Source organism: Camelus bactrianus, chromosome 25 (genome assembly GCF_048773025.1).
Source record: "Camelus bactrianus isolate YW-2024 breed Bactrian camel chromosome 25, ASM4877302v1, whole genome shotgun sequence".
In the NCBI taxonomy this organism is placed as follows: domain Eukaryota; kingdom Metazoa; phylum Chordata; class Mammalia; order Artiodactyla; family Camelidae; genus Camelus; species Camelus bactrianus.
Window position 1 is genome coordinate 40,288,812 of NC_133563.1, and position 20,221 is coordinate 40,309,032.

Here is a 20,221-nt window from a genome sequence, read left to right on the forward strand (position 1 = left end):
GTTCTCTAAGCGGGCTAATGATATAAGGAGAGAGACTTGTGAAGTGTACAGGAATTCCTACAAGTTCAAAGGACTTTAAGGACACAGTGTCCTCCAAATAAGAACTTAGTCCAGAATGTAGTTGTTTGAGGAACTAAGTAATTTTACTAGGGCAGCTTGTAATAAAATGTATTATACTTCAGAATATGAAAGTAATTTCTCTCCATAAGAGTTTCTTTTCTTTAGTTTGCTTCAAGGTATTTGATGTTGACGGTGACGGAGTTCTTTCTAGGGTTGAACTGAGAGACACGTGGTTGCACATTTAGAGGTCTGGAAGGACAACTGCACCGATGATATCCTGGTAAAGTCTGATTGCATACATCTTCTTGCATGTAAACTTCCAACAGGAACATAGAGTGAAGAATTTTTTAAAAGAGGTTGAGAAAAAGATTTCTTACTACTTCTAGGTTCTATATTATGCTACTCAAAATATTCATAGCCAAAGATGCAAAATTGGGAAGAGAATTTGCCTTAGAAAATTTAATAAACTGAATGTATTATGTAAAAAAAATTGAAACCACTGGAAAATTGTCATAAATTTTTAAGGTAAACAAGCAATCTATTTCTGTAATTAAAAAAAAAAAAAAAAAGAAAAACCTTGACCGAAAATACTTTATACTTCAGCTACTGGCTAATAAAAATGATACCTTCTCCTTCCTAACTACTGATTTGGGTTTCTGGTTTTAAAGGAATTACACGTGGATGTATCCAACATTGTAGAAGACACATAGAATGCGCATGATACCACAAAGTTGAGTCTAGCAGAGACTAATTTATTCTTTTCTAAAAATACATTATATTCTGAATTGCTATACATACCTTACGTATACATACTTGAATCTCTTCTACATCATCCCTGCTAAATGCTTATTTGGACCTGTCGTTACAATACCTCCAAGTTGTCCCTAAGGAAAGCCCATTCCACCTTTAAACAACTCCATTAAGTGTTATTTACATAAAAAAATTATATTTTATAAGCTAGGCATTTTATAAAAATTAAGTAGAGACAGCTCTTGCCATCTGTAGTTTATAATCTTTACTTCTCCCATTTTAATACATTATGGTAAGACAAAACTTATATTGAGCAAAAGAAGCCACAGAATAAAAGAACACATTGTACAATTCAATTTATATGAAGTTCTAGAACAGAGACAGAACTAATGTTAATAAGTGTTACAATAGTGATTTTGGAGATGGGTGATTTAACTGGGAAGGACCATAGGATATCTGGGATGATGGAAATTATTTTTTATCTCAATCTGGGTGGTGTATATTGTTTAAAAAAAAATTTTTTTTCAATAATATTGGTGAGGGTCTGTCCTAAGTTCTTTAATAGCAGCCAGAATAATTGTATAATAGCAGAAACGAGCATGTACTTTACAAAGAATAAAGCCTTGAATTTTTTTAGTTTCACAACATTTATTAAAGATATTATAATAGGTTTGCCTTAATGTCTATGTATCCCTGTGAAACTGAAGATAATCCATATATGTGAGACACATATGAGCTAATTTGACCCTTTCTATTCAAATGTTGACATGTACCAAGTAGCAGATGGTAGGATGTAGACCATAGTGCTCTTATACAGGCTTAGAAAAATAAGTAACATTTTTTTTAATCACAAATCCAGAAGAAATCATCATAGTCTTATTAACTGACACTCAATAGAAATAAATAATAGAAATGAATTTTTCAGGGCTTGATCTTTGGCAATTCAGATAACCATCTTCATTTACTTTTCTGCCCAAAACTAAGGTAGCCATTTCTATTTGGTATATATGAAAACCGAAACATAGGAAAGTTTCTTTTAGGAAATACCTTATGTAGAGATACAATTTCCATCGCCTTTTTTCTGGGTGTTTGATAAGTATGGAGGTTATCATTGCTGTCTATTTTTGTGTAAGACCGAGTTTCTTCTTATGACTGTACTTTTGAACATTAAAAAAAAAGATCATTTAGCTGCTCCATCTCCGTGTAACCATAATAATGAAATGGTAAAAATTTAGAATAGAATTTGGACCTTTCAACCAAACCTATTACCCATATTCACTGGTGACTAGACTGTGACAATATTACCCATTATTTTGTACCATTACATTGGTATTAATATACTTTAATGGAAGTTGCATCATGAAAGCCAATAAGTACCATCACAGTGCTTTAAAATCTTTTCTTATAATAAATGGTATTATATATTGAATGAATACATGAATATCATTAATAAATAATATTAAGTATCATTAAATAATAAATCATTAAATAATAAAAATATAATTAAGTAATAAAAGCTAAGAACATTATTATTCATCTAGGACTGTTAAGGTGATTGTTCAAAAGATGAAGTAAGAGGCATTTGGTTATATTTTTGCCTCCCAAGAAATACTGTCTACTGTATATAAATGTAATTTTTGGTACACTTTGACACGAAAAAAAAAATACTGCTTTACTCAACTTGTGAAAGTAATGTTAAATTTTATTTTGAGGGAATGTTAATATAGATACTCATTTATTATATATATTTAGTTCTTTTAAATCTCTTAAGAAGTCTAATAATGCCAGATGTTTTAAAGAAGATCTTAGAAAATTGTTAGGGTCAAAGGGCATAATCCAGAGAGTTTGGAAAAATGCTTTCAAAGTTAGTAAATAATCCTTTTTCTCTACCCAGAACCTTTTGTGGGTTCTGTTAGTAAACTTCACCTTGAACCAGAAGATACTGTGAGTTATTTCCCAGGTCTTACTGGAGGAAGATTTTTGGTGATAAATTGCCCACGTTATGACTCATTACTTCAGAGTTTGGTTATTTTTGAACTTATTTTTGCTGGCCTACTTTTAGATGAACACATAGCATCTACACTAAATCATTAGTTTTCTTTCAGGCAAATGACCATTGCAAGTTTAATAAAACAGTTTATTCAAATAATATAAGAAAATGAAGATTTAAGATGTTCTTAAATATTGTTTCTCTTTCAGAATGGCCATCTTAACTCTAGAAGAATATCAGATCTGGAGTGTGAAAAATGTTCTTGCCAATGAGTTTTTGAATCTACTTTTCCAGGTATGTTTAAGGTAAATGACAGAGACCGAGGGCAGTGGTACCAGTAGTTCTACATCTTTTCCATTATGTAGTAGTTAGACAACTAGACTACAAAACCATATATTGTCAAAAGAACTGCATTAACCTGTACACCACCTGCAGATGGTAAGTTAGAGCGTGAGTGCTTCTCAGAGTCACAATGTGCATGATAGGAAAGTAGAGTAAAGCTGATAATGTTTATCTTAATAACTCATGATAGAGCAGATTATAAACACATAGAAAAGAATTTAAAATGTAAAAGCCATTATAATTTGCTATTTTTCTTTACTTTTTTTTTTTTTTTTAAGACCCTTCCTAACAAGTAACACAGTGTGGACAGAGACATAGATCATAAATTGGCAGCTGTAAATTTTTCACAAAGTATACAATCTTTCCAGTTAGGAGGTTATTTTAGATGCAAAGCTGTTTCTTAATTTTCTTTTTTTTCTTTCTTTCTTTCTTTTTTTTTCTTTTTTTTAATTTAATTCTTTAGAAGGCCCAAAAAAGATTGAAGGAGAAAGGAGGAAAGAAAAGCTGTCAGGGGTGAACATGAAATCATAAAACTTGCCAGATTTTAACTATTTTCCAGTTAAAGTAGTTCTCTTTGCTCCAATTTAAAGAAACAACTTATAGTTTCCCATTTTTCATAGTTCTTCATAAATATATGTTGATTTAATAGTATTTTACAGGGTGTGAGTAGGGACAGACTGGAAGTTCAAGATTTGTAAATACTGACAGTATATATAGAATAGAAACAAGTTTATACTGCATAGCACAGGGAAATATATTCAAGATTTTGTAGTAGCTCATGGTGAAAAAATATGAAAACAAATATACGTATATTCATAAAGGACTGAAAAATTGTGCTGTACACCGGAAATTGACACAACAATGTAAACGGACTATAACTCAGTAAAAAAATAAAAATAAAGATAAAACTGTTAGAACACTATAAAAAAAGTAGTATTTTAGATTTTTCTTATTTTATTCTCCTTTTCTTATAAAAGCACCCCTATGAAGATCAATAAGACTTGATATCTTTATATCTATCAAGATCCTCCATTGTAAATACAGAGTAACCTGCCTGTGACACAGCTATGTTAGAATAAATGAAAATTGAACTCTTCCTGACAGCTAATAACTAATGTATATTTAAAGCATATGAAATCTGATAAGCCTATGATACCCATTTAAGTCAATCAGTTGCTCTACTGTCAGTTATCAGCCAGGATCTAAGTTGATGTCTTTATAAAACATAAATACATATAAAAATAATATAAACCTATTGTAAACAGAAATGACTTGCTTAGTAATATGAAAATGGTGCAGCTATTTTAATCTCATTTAAAATGATGTCCTCAATTACTTTAAGTTATCATTAATTATATAAACATTTTGACCACTTAAGTTTGTGTCTGAGTCATCTTGCAGCTCTTACATAGCAAAGCATTTTGAACTTTTATATTGCCTTTCCTATTTTCTCATGCTTATTAGGGACTTGCATAGGCACTATTTTTTCTATGACTCTATAAACAAATGTATGCCTGAGATTTTCTTTTGTGTCTCAGTGTCTCTAGCATTATATTACTGACAGATTTTTTGTTGGTTATCAATCTAATTTTTTTCTTGGTATATATAGTCCTTTCAAATATATATATATATGTAGTCAGTTTACACTGTTGTGTCAATTTCTGGTGTACAGCACAATGCTTCATTCATACATGAACATACATATATTCATTTTCATACTCTTTTTCACCATAAGTTACTACAAAACAGTATTGGATATAGTTCCCTGTGCTATACAGTATGAACTTGTTTATAAATTGGGAGTTTGATTTGCAGGTACTAAATATTAACATTACATTTTATGATGCTCACTTTATCCCATATTCAGACATGCTTTTAAAACTTTATGTTCACTTAATATATAAGTAAGCAGACTTACTCTAAATTGTTTTATTTTCTGTCTGTTTCTAAAATAGAATTAGCTAGTAAATTCAGTGATAAAAGCTTGAATTATACTTTTATTTTATTTGCCAAGATCCCACTCCTGGCTGACCATTTTGGGTATTTAAGTATAAAGTAAGTAAATGTCAGTAGAATTAGGAAACCATTCCTGTGGTAATATTATTTTCAGTCCTTTCAAATAAACTCAGTGCCCAATATTTTGCAGAGGAAGCATTCTAAACATGATCAGGGTCTTCTATCTTGTACGTTAGTCATAAAGTGTCAAATGTTAAACAGTTTGATAAACAGAATAGTGCACCACACTGACCCCTACCTATATCCATGCTCTAATCCTGAAATCTGTGAATATGTTATTTTACATGGCAAAGGGGATTTTGCAGATGTATCAGGTTAAGGACTCTGAGACAGGGAGATTAGCCTGGATTATCTACATGGGCCTAGTCTAACAACAGGAGTCCTTAAAAATTGAAAATCTTTCCCAGCTGTGGTCAGAAAGATATGACTTTGGAAGAGGGATTATAAAGCTGTAAAGCTGTTAGCTTTGAAGATAGAGGAAGGGCCATGGGTAAAGAAGTGTGGGTGAACTCTAGAAGCTGAAAAAGACAAGGAAATTCATTCTTTCTTTGACCTACAGAAGGGCATAGTGCTGCTGACATCTTGATTTTTAGCCAAGTGATACCTGTTCCTGACGACCTACAGAACCATAAAACAATAAGTTTGTGTTGCTTTAAGCTGCAAAATTTGTGATAATTTGTTACAGCAGTGATAAAAATAAGTATAGGGGAGATAATCCAAATTTATGGATTGGAGGGCTCAACATTTTAAAGATGTCAGTTCCCCTTCAACTGTTTCAAAGATTTATATATGCACATCAAAATCCCCAAAAGTTAATTGTTGTTACTGTTTTTTTGTAGAACTTGACAAACTGATTCTAAATACATAGAGAAGCGTGAAGAGCCAATAGCCAAGATGATATTAAAGAACAATGTTAAAGGACTTATTATAAAACAATATTAAGTCTATGTGATAACTACCTAAAGTTAGACATATAGACCAATGGAACAGTATTGAATTAAACCCTGTACCATACATGAACAGTAATTTTAGATAGATTATAAATCTAATAAATTTGAAACATAAAGCAAAGCATCTGGGGGAGGGTAAAGCTCAGGTGGAATGTGTGCTTAGCATGCATAAGGTCTTGGGTTCAACTCCCAGTACCTCCATTAAAATAAATAACCTAATCCCCCACCAAAATAAAGCATCTAGAAAATAGTGTAGGAGATAGTTTAATGACTTTGAAGTGGCAAAGAGTTCTTAAACAGGACACAGCACTAAACATAAAAGAAGAGTTTTAAGTTGGACTTCAGTAAAATTAAGAATTATTTTTATCAAGAGATACCATTAAGAAAGTGAAAAGCTAAGCCACACGGTGGGAAAATATATTTGCTATACCTATATCCAACAAAAGACTTGTATCTAGGGCATATAAAGAACAAAAACCAGTGGAGAAAAAGGCAGAACCTTAATATTAAAATGTGCAAAAAAATTGAACAGGTGCTTCTCACACACAAAAAAAAAATCCACATAAGCTATGAAAAGGGGCTGACCTCTTTAGTAATAATGGAAATACGTACTAAACCCACAATTGGAACACCATTAGACATCCACTAGTATAGTTAGTTGTTAAGTGATACGAAGCATTGGTGAGGGCAACAAGCAATGAGGACTCTTACACATGGCCAGTGGGAATATAAATTCTTACAAATACTTTGGAAATAGGCTTTTTGAATGAAAGTTATATATGTATATGTGTGTGTGTATATGTGTACACACACACACACCCACACCCTATTACCAAGGGTAGGCCATGTGTGTACCCTTCAGAAACTTCTACATCTGAGCACCAAAGGACATCCAGAAAATTCTCATAATCACTATTTGTTATACCCCCAAATAGAAAATGACCCAAACACTTTTCAACAATACATGACCATAAGTGGTGGCACATGCATACAAGTTGTATAATTTAAAGCAATAAAAATAAATATACTAGTTTACAGAAAACACTAGTGGATGAATCTTACATAATTTTGAGTGGAAAGTATGGGACCAAAAATTTCAAAAGCACAAAAGCCAATCCATGGTGGCAGAATTTAGGATGGTGAGTCCATCAAAGGGGTGCCGTAGTATCTGGGAAGAAACCCAAAGTGGAACAGCAATGTTCTGTTTCTTGACTGGATGAAGGTTACATAGATGTATTTACTTTGTGAAAAATCACTGAACTGCATACTTAAGATGTGTTCACATTTAAGCATGTATATTATATTTGCATTTTTTAAAAAAAATGTTTGCTTGCAAAAAAAGATATCCAAAGCCTAAATATTTATTAGTAGGAGGATGGGTAAAACAAATGATAGTATATTCAAATAATGGAATACTATTCAACAATAAAAAAGAATCAACTACTGATACAAGGATGAACCTCAAAAGCCTAATTTATACATCTCATTGTCAGGTAAATTTTAACTCAGAAGGTAAACAAAACTGTAAACAGGAATGTGCCCTGGGGGGAGGGGTGCTTTAGCCTTTGTCTCCTCAGACCTGTGCCATTACTGGCACATCTCGCAAGAAGAGAGGCAGGGCTCAGCCACAGCTACCATCTCCTCCTGTGCATAGTGCCCGGGCGGGGGCAGGGCTGAGGCCTGAATCTGCACGTGGGGGCTCCACAACCTCCTAGGCAGGACTGAGACTTGTTTATAGCCTGAGGCAGGGAGGATCTTTCTACCCTGACACCTCAGAGAACTTGTGCTGCCAAGAGAAACAAGGAGCTCAGATTTGGCACAGAGCGTAGGCGGGGCTGTTCCGCGGTCTTCCCCGAGCCCACCTACAGACCGCCTACCCGAGGCAGAGCAGGCAGCTGCACAGAGCAGCGGAGTGACCAGCACCAGGAGAGGGCACAGCACCTGAACACTGTGCTGGGATGGGGTGTAATCTGCCCACCTGCCTCCCCCTGAGCACAGCATCTGACTGTGGCATCAGGAGGGGGAGTGACCTTCCCGCCCACTGGGTAAGAGCTCAGCTCCTGACCTAGTGTTAGGAGGGGGCACAATCTGCTAGCCAACAGCCACTGAGAGCAGCACAGATGAGGGCGCCAACAGAAGGCCTATGAAACAGCAAGCTGAGTTCGCGAAGCAGGGCGAAGACACAAAGACCTCTCGATCAAATCATTAAGGGCACACCATCTCCAGGTTAAGTAGGTAACTGATACTCCTTAAGCCACGGTGCCAGAGAGATATGAGCAATGTGAAGAAGTAGAGAAACCACTCCCAATTAAAAGATCAAGAGAAATCCCCTGAAAGCATGATCAAGGAAATAGACATTGATGGCCTACTAGATCAAGATTTCAAGAAAAGAGTGATCAAAGTACTGAAGGAACTAAAAGAAATAGGGTTTAGGGATATAAAATATGTCAAAAATGAAATAGAAACTATAGAGAAGAACCAAGTAGAATTAGTAAACTCATTGGCTGAGATGAGAGCTGACCTAAAGGCTGTGCAAAGCAGACTAGAAAATACAGAAGAACAAATATGTGATCTAGAAGACAGGACAACAGGAAGCACCCAATCAGAACAGCTGAGAGAAAAACAAATAAAAAACAATGAAAACAATATATGGGACCTATGGGGTAATATAAAGTGTGCCAATCTATGCATAATAGGAGTTCCAGAAGGGGAAAAAGAACAAAGGGGATTGAAAAGGTATGGGAAGGACTCATGACTGAAAACTTCCCAAACCTAAAGAAGGAATCATATCCAAGCACAGGAGGCTCAGAGGGTCCCAAACAGGAAGAACCCAAACAGACCCTCACCAAGGCACATCCTAATCAAGATAGCCAGAGTCAAGGATAAAGAAATGATCCTAAAGGAAGCAAGAGAAAAACAGAGTGAGTTACAAGGGAACCCCCATAAGGTTTTCAGCTGATTTCTCTACACTGTTTACAACAGCTAAGACATGGAAACAGCCTAAAATGTCCATCAACAGATGACTGGATAAAGATGTGGGATATTTATATGATGGGATACTATTCAGCCACAAAAACTGACAACATAACGCCATTTGCAGAGACATGGATGCTCCTGGAGAATGTTATTCTAGGTGGAGCAGAACAGAAAGAGAAAGAGGAATACCATATGAGATCACTCATGTGTGGAATCTTAAATATATGCAAGATCTTGTGGTAACTCACAGCAAAAAAAAAAAGTGACAATGAATACATGTACGTTCATGTATAACTGAAAAATTGTGCTCTACACTGGAATTTGTCATAACATTGTAAAATGACTATTACTCAATAAAAATGTTTAAAAATAAGTAAAGTAAAATATAACCTTTAAAATACTGTATAATGAGAGGTGTGATGTTCTAGTATCTGTTCTAAGAAGTACGTTAGACACACATAAGAATAGCCAATGGTCAGAAAGATCACATGTTATCAGCTACCACCCCATGCAAATTAATGGCATTTAGTAGATATTCATATATGTGTGTACATATATAAAATGTGTATTAGTATATATGTAAATCAAATAAAATAATTATATTATAATCTAATGTAAAATCATATCAGCAAGCACACTGTGCTGACATAAGTGTCTTGGTGTAAACAGATTACAATTTTTCATTGAGTTGTCATAATGGGATAATATTGTGATCCAAGTGGAAATTGTAAAAAAATGTTATCCAAAAAAAAAAAAAAAAATCCTGACTACATGAAAAGATGCACAGTTACTATAAGGGCTCTCCCCTTATTTACTATCAGTGTCAGAAAGTCTCTTGGAATAAGTTAGCAGAATTAAAAACTCTAAAAAGACACAAGAATGCACTCTCTGTTAAAGAAACCAAAAGAAAAAACAAATGAATGGACAATTAAGATCCTACAGATAAAAATACCAATTTTTATGGGAAATAGCCTTAATATAAAAAATAAGGAGATTATATTCTAATTTCACTTTTTGAATAAAGATATACAAAATTTAGCTGAATACTTTCGTATTTTGCACTTATGAAGAAAAAATGTATTTGCAATGAAAAAGCAGCCATTATCCTGCCTTTTGAGTATTCTAAAGTTTTAGGTTTGAATATATTTCATCTTAAATGGTCTTAAGCACTATGCACTGGTTGGTGTTTTAAAAATACCAGTGTGTGTGGAACTTCTAAAAGTGATTCAAAAAAAATTTATATTTTTGTAATAATTTAGTAATGGCCCGGATATTATTTTTAACAAGACTACTCACCATGGAATGCTGCAAGATTTTTTCAATGAGTTTATATTCACACATGTTGAAGATTGTCACTATATTATGAGAAAATGTCAACCATGGCAGTATTTTGACTTGAAAACGAGATAAGATGAGAAGCATATTTTAAGTATAAAATAAATGATTGCATGCCTTTAAAGACAAGAAAGTAAAAGCACGATAAACTCTGACTTTGACACACTTAAAATATAAAAATTAACATAATGTGATTTACACACTTCTCTTTAACTCTTTCAGTACTTTCACAGCCCCTTTCCCATTACACCCGCATCCCCGCTCCTGACCCTTAGTGTACACACCCCTGATCACACGGGGGAGCGGGGACCCGGGCAGTGAGGACCAGGGGCACGGACACTCCAGCGGCCCGGATGGACGCGGACACTCACCCGCTCCCGGCGGGCGAGGAGAATAGTCGAAGCGTGCCCGCCAGCGCACCCGTCCCCTCCTGCCCAGCCGGCCGGGGCCCCAGCTCGGTCAGTTCCACACACACCCCGGCAGGAAGCGGGCGCAGGCAGTGGGAAACCGGCGTAACTTCAGACAGCGGGCGGGGAGCGTCCTCCTCCCGCGGACACGCAGGCAGCGCTGTCCCTGAGCTTCCATGGCGCCGCCCGCTCAGTCCTGAGGAAAACAAGCTCCGCCCCCAGGGAAGACGCTGGCTGCTTACGCGAACTGCGCATGCGCACCGCCACCTAAGACACGCTGGCTTCGCGCGCCCCCTGCAGGTCCTCGAGGGCGGTGCAGGATACTCAGAACTCACTGTAGAACACATGACCCCTCCCAGCCAGGATGCTAAATCACTGGAAATCTCAGTGCCCTGGCCTCTTTGTTGATGGCACTGGCGATGCTCTCATCCAGCCATGCCTGCTCTCTTGCCTGACACATGCCTCAGTCCTTGGAATCCCGCCTGAATCAGATTCTGTTCTGGAGGAAGGACAGGTGCAGAAGAATCTCAAAATTCCAAACTTAGAAGATGATCAGGAACCCAAACTCAACTCTGTCAACTCCCTGGGGTCCCCTGAGGAGTGTGGTTTTCTCAGACCATCTGCCCTGTGTCAGGAGCAGACCAAGCCTCAGGTAGCTTAGAGAGACTATCATGCAGCACATGCTTTAGACGGTTCTCAGTTCTGACCTGCATGACCTTGAGACCCTTTTGTAACTCCTAACACTGTTTTCTCATACCTATAGTGATGGTTATTGATGACTGAGTTAATCCTCTTACAATGCTGAGGTGCTGTTGTTCTTTGGATAACCGAATATTTTGAAGGGATCAACTGTTTATCACTTCCCCCTAATTAAGTATGTTTTTAAAACTAGAAATGTTTCAGGGGGCACTCAGGTCCTCCTCTTGCACCAGTTCCTGGTGTTGGCAGTTTCTGCTCTGAGCTCCAGATCTTGATCCAGCCGGTGGTCTATGGTGATGCCAGTGTGTACATGCTCTTCCTTGTGCACTGGTGAGGAAAGGAGGCAGCCCTTCCCCTAAATGAGGCTGCAACATGCTGGCACTCAAAGCAGGCACAATGAAGAATCAGCTAGAGTTCCCGGTACCAGCTGTCCCAGGTAGAAACATCACCTTCACCACAGTGTTCCTGTGCTCCTATCAGGCCTTCACTACTCGCAGCAGGCCATGCATGAGCAGTGTGACAGGTGACTGCCTGTCCCAGCACAGCATGGTGGTGATGATCCCACCTTATCTGTTTGTCTTTGGAGTGTCCCCACACCTCTCTGAGCTTCACTTTGCTCTTCTCACAGGCAGGCTTGTACAGGCATGAACCTCACAGGATTATGGTAGGTAGTCATGGTAGCTGCTCACCCAGTGGCAGGCTCTGCCGAGAGGGCTGCTGGGAGTGCTGTGTGTCTTCACACTTGTCCTTCACTCTCCCCAATGAAAACACTCTTGGCCTTATCCTTCCCTGGCCTGTGGCCTTTCTGTGTTTGCAAAAGAACATGGAAGCAATCTGCAAAGAAGTTTTGAGGTTCTGTCCATCTGGTCCAGGAAATGCTGACTCTGCTAGATGTGCTGTTGTGTGGGGTCTCATGGGAGAGGCTTGGGCAGGACTTCCCTTGGCAATAAGCTGCCCCACCCAGGCCTTTCCATGATCCAGACTCCTGGGACCAGGGTGCAAATCCCCAGCTCCTCACTTGTCAACAATGTGACCTGGGCAACTTTCTCAAACCCAAGCTTTGTCCACCCAAGGTCAGCAGAGATGGGGGATAACAGGATGTCCTGCACAGAGTGTCTGTGCAGATTAAGTGAGGTAGAACAGACAGAACAGTGGTGGGGCCTGGCCCGTTGGTTGGCAGAAGGGAGCTCACCATGTGCAGCAATTTCCGCCGGTCACCCAGCAATCTGCCCAGAGGCTTAGCCACTCCATCACTATCATGTGTCTGAAGTCCACTTAACCACATGGGAGAGAAACAAACACATATTCTGAGTGTAGCTGCCACAGGAAAAAGTGCATCTGAGCGGGGAGTAATACCAGAGGCTGATCAGGATGGTGGAAGATGCCCCCTTGGGTTGAGCAGAGTGTAGCTGCCCTCTGGAGCCTGGGGTTAGTGAGGATGTGCTTGTAGAAATGCCCCTCTCCTTTACCCATCAATGCTGGGTCCTGCGGGTACTGAGTCCCACAATCGGTGTGCTGCTAGTGCCCTCAGCACAGAGAAAAACCCAGGGGTTCCCACAAGGCTTCGGCCACATCCTCTGCTTCCTGAACTCCCATTCTGGTGACCCCACCTGGGATGCAGAGATGAGGTGAGGCAGGGGCTTGTGCTGTCAACACCACTGCTCTACCCTGGGAATCTGACACACAGTAGGTTCTCGGAAAGTCATTGTTGAATGAACAGCAATACTGGGTCAAGTTTCTGTGGGTGTCTGTGCCCCCAGATCAGGGACCCCTCAGGGCCCACCTCACAAGTGACATGAAAATAATAATGCCACCAGGAGCAATAACAGTTCCTCAGAATAAGTGGGCTTTTCCAAGCACTCTCCACCTGTTGCAAAGGCCTCCCAGCAGGGAAGTGGGCTGTCAGGGGCAACACTGCACTCTCCACTGTAACAAGGAGAAAGCCAAGGGCCACAGAGAGGAGTGCCTTTCCTGTGTCACTGCTCACTTTCCCACCTTTTGGGAGACTGGGAGGCTTTTCTACTACATTCTGGCTCTGAAGCCCCAATATTGTTTGGACATGCCTCCCTCCCTGGAGCAGGGAACCACTAAGTGACCTGTCACTTGTCACCAAGCAGACAGGCTCATTTCAGCTCATTGTGCCACCTGCAGTTTGTGCTAGTAGCAGGATCCTCTGGGAGACATCACACTCTCCCAACCTGAAAACAGGTGAACAGCTCACAGGTTTCCTGGAGAGGATGGTCACATGGCCTTGATCTGGCCAATCAGCATTTTCCATCCTCCCTGGCCACTGTGATTGGCTCAGGGCTGGGCACCAGCCCAATCAGGCTCCACGGAGGTCAGGCCTAGTTGCTGGAATCCTGGGAGCAGAGAAGTTCTATTTCAGTTGGGAGTTGAGGGGTGGTGATGTCAGCCTCTGGCAGTTGGTGACTATCTTGCTCTCGTAAAGGCAGAGCCATGTGAAGATGACACCAGTGGCAGAGCCCAGAGGTGGGGAAGGATGACTTCTGCTGATGTCACTGAGCACCAGGTACAGCCCTGCCTGAAGCTATCTCCCTGTGGATGTCTCAGTTAGGTAAGTCATTCTCTCCTGCCCTGTTTGCTTCTTTAAGCCACTTTGGTTTTCTGTCACTGGTTTTAAGAAAAAGTTTCACTATTCCTTCAAGCTGGCTAAATGGAGACCCTGGAACTGCAACAGTGTGGTGACAGGCAACAATGTGGCTAATAGACTCCAGAGGCCTCTGTTCAAACAGGGGATTGTAAATGACAAGGGAGAGTACACATGGCCTCAGTGAACAGATTTGCTAGTGGTAGCTCGCAGTTCCTGGATATTAGAGTGCATGCACTCAGCCAAGTCTCAGCCCTGCTCTCACACCTGCTAACCCATACATCTCCTCTCCCACCTGCCCGGCCTAGGGGCCTGGACACCCCCAGGCACCTGAAACAGCCCAGGGCTTTGTGTTGTAATTTACACAGGCTGCCCCCACTTCTGAGGGTGAGGGTGACTGGGTTCCAGTTTACAGAGAAACAGACTAGACGGTCTCACTGGTGAGCTGTGGGGGTGGGACCCCAATCTACCATCTGACCTATGACTTCAGAGTGGACAGCCTCCCCACCCTCAGCCAGGATGCTTGCTAAGCCTAGGGGCTCAGGAGTCCTGCTCCCTCCAGCACCCCTCCTGGAGGTGAGAGTGGGGGGCTCTGCCCTATACAACATTCACCCCTGCAGGGGCACACGTGTGACCTCACAGTCTGTCATCCCTTCCTTATGACCTGGACCTCCTTGGCAGGGCATGAGAGGTGCCTTGATGTGTGAGAACTGCAGTTCATGGCTGCACATGTGGGGAGGTGCACCATGACTGAGAGGACAGCACCCCAATTTAAGCCCCCTCCATGCTCAGATGATTACATCCTGGAATTGAGGGGTTCCCAGGGGTCAGGTGGCCAATTCTGGCCTTAAGGACAAATTCTTATCACCCAGGAGGCTAATTTTTAAATTAAATTACACATTTACAATTCAATAGTCAAGCCCCTTTCTCAGCAGCCTTGTAGCCTCTCAGCTTTTACCCCTCGCTGTGACCATGTTCTTAGCTTCAAATTGAGTGCCATTATGGACATGAACATGTCCCTGTCATGTGTCACCTTCAGAGTAAGGGGCCACCCAAAACTCCCCTCCCTTCCCCTTGTCGATACCTCCACACAGGGAGTAGGGCCCTTTCGATGTAGTTGTGCAAATGTGTGAGCTAAGGGTTTAGAATGACCAGGCTAGGAGGGGTCTGCCCCACATGGCAGGGCAGGTGGGCTGGCAGGGGGTGATGGTTCACTTGTAAAACTCAGCTGGTGTCAGGCAGCGACAACAGACTGGCAGCCAAGGGCTCAGCTGGTGCAGAGTAAGCGGATTAAATGTGTTCACCCAGACGCCTCGGGGATGGCAGCCCTGGAGTAAGACTACAAGTGAGGAAGGTGGAGGGTTCCCAGTGCCTGGACCTCCACCTTCTAAAAATCAGGACTGAGATGTGGCTTTGAAATCAAAACACTGGAGTTCAAAGCTTCCCCCACCACTCGGTCAATAATTCAAAGCAAATGAGCCTCAGTTTTCTCATGTGTAAAATCGGAACATTGAAGCCTCTCCCTCTGAGGGTGTGGAGGGAAGTAAATGCGGTGACAGCAGAGCACAGGAGCTGTCTGGGCTGAGCCTGAACACAGGCAGGCCGTTGTTGCTGCCATGACCACCGTCTTCCAGGGCAGGGTCTGCACACTCTCCCTGTGAAGGTCCAGACAGTAAACATTCTAGGCTTTGAGGGACCTACAGTCCCTGTCCCAACTACCACCCTCTGCTGTTGGAGGACAAAGGCAGCTCCTGCAGTAGGTAATCCAGGCTCGCACCCCCGCTTCCTGGGATAAGTATTCCTGAGATACAATTGTCACATAACTTTGTTGGCTTTAGGTGTGCAGCATAATGGCCTGTTACATGTGCATATTGTGAAATGATCACTGCATTAAGTTTACTTGACGTCTGTCATCACCCATAGTCACACACTATTTTCCTTGTGATCAGAAATTTTAAGAGGTACTCTCTTAACAACTGTCAAATGCACAGTGCAGTGTTATTAACTACAGTCACCTTGCAGTACATTATGTCCCCAGGACTTTTTTATCTTCTAACTGGAAGTTTGTACATTTTGATTATCTTCCCGTATTTCAATCACCCCCTGACTCACCTCTGGCAACCACCAACCTGATCTCTGTTTCTATGGGTTTTGGTTTATTTTATAGATTCCACATATAAATGAGATCATAGGTATTTGTCTTTCTCTGTCTTATTTATTTCACTTAGCATAATACCCTGAAGGTCCATCCAAGTTGTCACAAATGGCAGGATTTCATTTTTTTAATGTCTGAATAAGATTCCATTATATATACATATATATGCATCACGTTTTCTGTATCCATTCATCTGTTGATGGACACTTAGGTTGTTTACATATCTTGGTTATTGTAAATAATGGTACAGTGAACGTGAGGGTGCAGTTGTCTCATTGACATAGTGATTTCATTTCCTTTGGATATATTCCCAGCAGTGGACTTGCTGGATCATATGGAAGTTCTAATTTTAAATTTTGGGGGAGTCTTCTTACTCTTTTCCAGAGTGATGGCACCAATTTACATTCCCACCAACATTGCAGAAGTTTCCCTTTTCTTCACACCACCACTATCACTTGTTATCTCTTGTATTTTGATGACACCCACCCTGACAGGTGTGAGGGGATATCTCATTGTGGTTTTGATTTGCATTTCCCTGATGGTGAGTGATGTTGAGCACCTTTTCATGTACCTGTTAGACATCTGTGTGCCTTCTTTGGAAAAATGTCTATTCAGTTCCTCTGCCCACTTTTTAAATCAGATTGCTTGTTTTTTTGCTGTTGAATTGTAAGAGTTATTTATATGTTTTGGGTGTTAACCCCTTATCAGATACATAGTATGAAAGTACTTTCTCCCCTTCTGTCTGTTACCCTAACCTCTGCTTTCTGGATGACAGGGGTCCAGGCACTTGGGAATCTCTGCTTCTCACATGTTTCCAATGGTGGGTGGGTGAGGGCTGTGTTCTGATAAAACTGTGCACAACCGTGGGTCACTACCCCTTCTTTTAGAAGGTGGGCTCTGAAGAGTGCAGTGTGGGCAGGGATGTTTTCCTGAAGTCATCATTTGGATGGTCATGTGCCCTGGAACTCACATCTTCTAGCCCGGATGTGATGGGGGAATTTGCAAAGGGAGGACCTTGCAGCTAAGAGACTGACCAGGTGCTCTTGTGTCTTGTTGGAAGCACCTGGAAAAAAAGTTGTGTGGAACAGGGACTCCTCCAGGTCACAAGGCTCAGTTCAGGCTTCTGGGATGCAGAGACCTGCTCTGAGCCACTCACTGAGGAGGGAAGGGCCTCAGGCAGGAGGGAGGTGTTGCTGGATTTCACTTGCCCTGTTTGTCAAGTATCAGCTCTGTTGATGTGTGGCACATGGGCTTAGCTTTGGGCATGTAAGAGGAGAGGTTCCTGGGGAAGGGCTGGCTTTTTCCTCTGATTGAGGTCCTACTGTTTGCCAAGCACAGCAGTCCTCTGAGTCAGAGCTGGAAAGCCAAGCACAGAGAGGTCAGGGAGTTTCCAGGTCACACAACATTAGGGGCATCATTAGGGTCTGATGCAGACCTGACGCCCAGCCTACATTCTCTCTCCTTTCCCAGGACCATCATGATCCCACATGTCAGCATCACCCAGAGAGGCCCAGGTATGGGCACTGGGACCTTTCCTGCCTAACATGCCAGGAGCCTTATGAGGGAGGACAAGACACTTCCTAAGTCCATGATGCCCAGAGGCTGCTCTCAGCGAGAGGCCCAGCACACACTCTTGGATGAATCCTATCTCTGTACTGAGTCACTGTGTCCTCCTTGCCTCAGTTCTTCTGCCCACATGGGGCTGGAAACAGCAGCCACTTCACAAGGGTCTAAGGAACCTCCAGGATCCTGGAAGCAGCGCCCTCACACAGGGAGCATGGTGGGGTCAGCCTCCATTGTCTCCTTAATTTTTCCTCACCTCTTTGCTGGATGAGGAGCCCTAGCGGGGCCCTGGCTTGTCCCAATTCTCACCCCAGATCAGGGTCCAGCAGGGGGTGGTGTCCAGGCTGGACTCTGTCCTCTGCCCCTTCTGGGCAACCTCATTCCCCACACCTTGGCTGCCTGGACACTGTCTTCCAGGGGCCACTCTGTGCCTCCCACACCTACCTAGCATCCACCCACCATGGGTTAGTCCATCGCCCTCTGGCCCTTGGACACACACCTCCGTGTTGAGTGGAAATGAGGTGACGGACATGCTGGGCCTCCTAGACAGTCTGGGGGAGCCCGATATCCCCATCCTGCCCATCGCCCCAAGAGCTCAAGTTGGGGAGAGGGTGTGCCTCCATTCATACTCTGATTTGCTCAGATTCTCAGCACTTATTTGCTGGGTGGATATGGGGGCAGAGGGATGATGTAAAAGCAGGAGACCTGGACAGCAGAGCATGAGAAGGGGGCTAGCACAGGCTGGTCTCATAACCCCCTTAGACTTGGCTTTCTCATCTTTAAAGTGGGACAGACTATTGTGAGGTGAGCAGGATCCTGACCCATAGCCAGGCACTGTCCTACAAGCATAAGAGATCACTGACTCCTCATGAAAACCTGTGGGGCAGGGACAGGCGTTATCACCCATTTCTGCAGAAGTAACTGAGGCACAGAGAGAACAGGGGAGGTGACCACCCCAGATTACAGAGCCCAGGCCATCTGATTCCAGTGTCCAGGCTCATGGTCAGTGCCCACTCTGGGTTTCCTTCCTCCCTTCACCCTCCACTGGGACCCATGGCTGCAGCCTCATCTCAGTGTGATTGTTCATGGGAAACAGGATGGGGGCTCTGAGGGCCTGTTTCTCTGAGCACTGCTTTCCCAGAAGGCTCAAGGGGTTGACTGTATTCACTACTGGACACCCAGGCCTGGGCCCAGGCCAGCCACACTGCAAGGCCTGAATCAATGATTGTTGAGTGAATACCTGAACCTCTGCATATACCTGCATGTTGCTCCCATTTCCTCATCTCCACAGCTGGCTACCCGACCAACACCTCGTGTCATCTGGCCTCTGCCAGGGACAGTCAAGGGGACTAGAGCTGCTCATCTGGGGACAGGGAGCCTCAGGGGCCCTGTGTCTGTCCCAAGCATCTCCTGGGCCAATTCACAGGGAAGCCCAGCCAGCTTCCAGGAACAGCAATCAGGTCCCAATCCCAGGGGTGTAGAGTAGGTCTTGAGGGGTGTTTCCTGAGACTGATTTTGTGTATGAAGGGGTCCTGGGGGTCAGGCTGCTTTCAACCTCCATTCCAGGCCTACACCACTGCTGGCAGCATTGAGCTAGTCATAAAGGACACAGGCCGTGGGGCCAAGGCTATAGCAGGGCTCTGCTCCCTCTCTGTGGCTCAGTGTCCTCATCTGTAACAGAGAACTAGTAACAGGGCCAAGGGAGGGCTCACTGAGACCCTCCTCTGTAGCTTTGGTTGGACACTGCCCTCTCTCTGCTCAGTGCCCTTCTCTGTAATAGAGAACTAGTAACATTTTTCTTAGCCCCTTTTGGCCCCATTTTTCTGAGTCTCTTTCCACATTGAACCCAGGGCTTTCACAGAGATCACAGACTTGGGAGGTAATCAGAGTGTGGTCTCAGCCCTAGTGGTCCCAACTGAGGCCAGAGGAACTTCAGGAGGGGTGGGAATCCAGAAGTGCTTCATGGAGGAGGTGAGATCTGAGCTGTGTCCCCAAGGATGAGCTGTCATCCAGCTGAGACCTGGCACTGAGCAGGACCCATGTACATGGTGAATGAGGGTGTGAATGAATGAATGGGCACCCCTCTAACAGAGAGTGAGGGGGGAAGTCCCCCAGGCCAAAGCAGGAAACACAGGGCACCCTGGGGGAGCAGAGGGCGGGGCTGCAGTGTGATGCCTGCCTCACCCTTTATGGGTGTCTTGCCCCCACTTTAGCCTGTGTTCTGGTGGATTGGGAGCCCTTGCCTCTCCTCTGCTACAGTATCCTGCTCTTCATTCCTAGCAACACCCGCCTGTGTCACCTCAGTGTCCCCAAGTGGACCTGGACCTGTCTTGTGGGAGATTGTGAAGAGGGAATTGGTGTGCAGCCCAA

At 42.6% G+C, this 20,221-nt stretch overlaps 1 long non-coding RNA gene across 1 annotated transcript in view; it reads left to right on the top strand.

Moving 5' to 3' along the window:
• Positions 1 to 13,243: 13,243 nt before the first annotated feature.
• Positions 13,244 to 20,221, top strand: part of LOC141575059 (uncharacterized) — a 32,541-nt gene continuing 25,563 nt past the window's right edge. The window contains exon 1 of the long non-coding RNA XR_012502338.1: positions 13,244 to 14,100. This is a non-coding gene — a long non-coding RNA (uncharacterized LOC141575059). The remainder of the gene's footprint in view (positions 14,101 to 20,221) is intronic.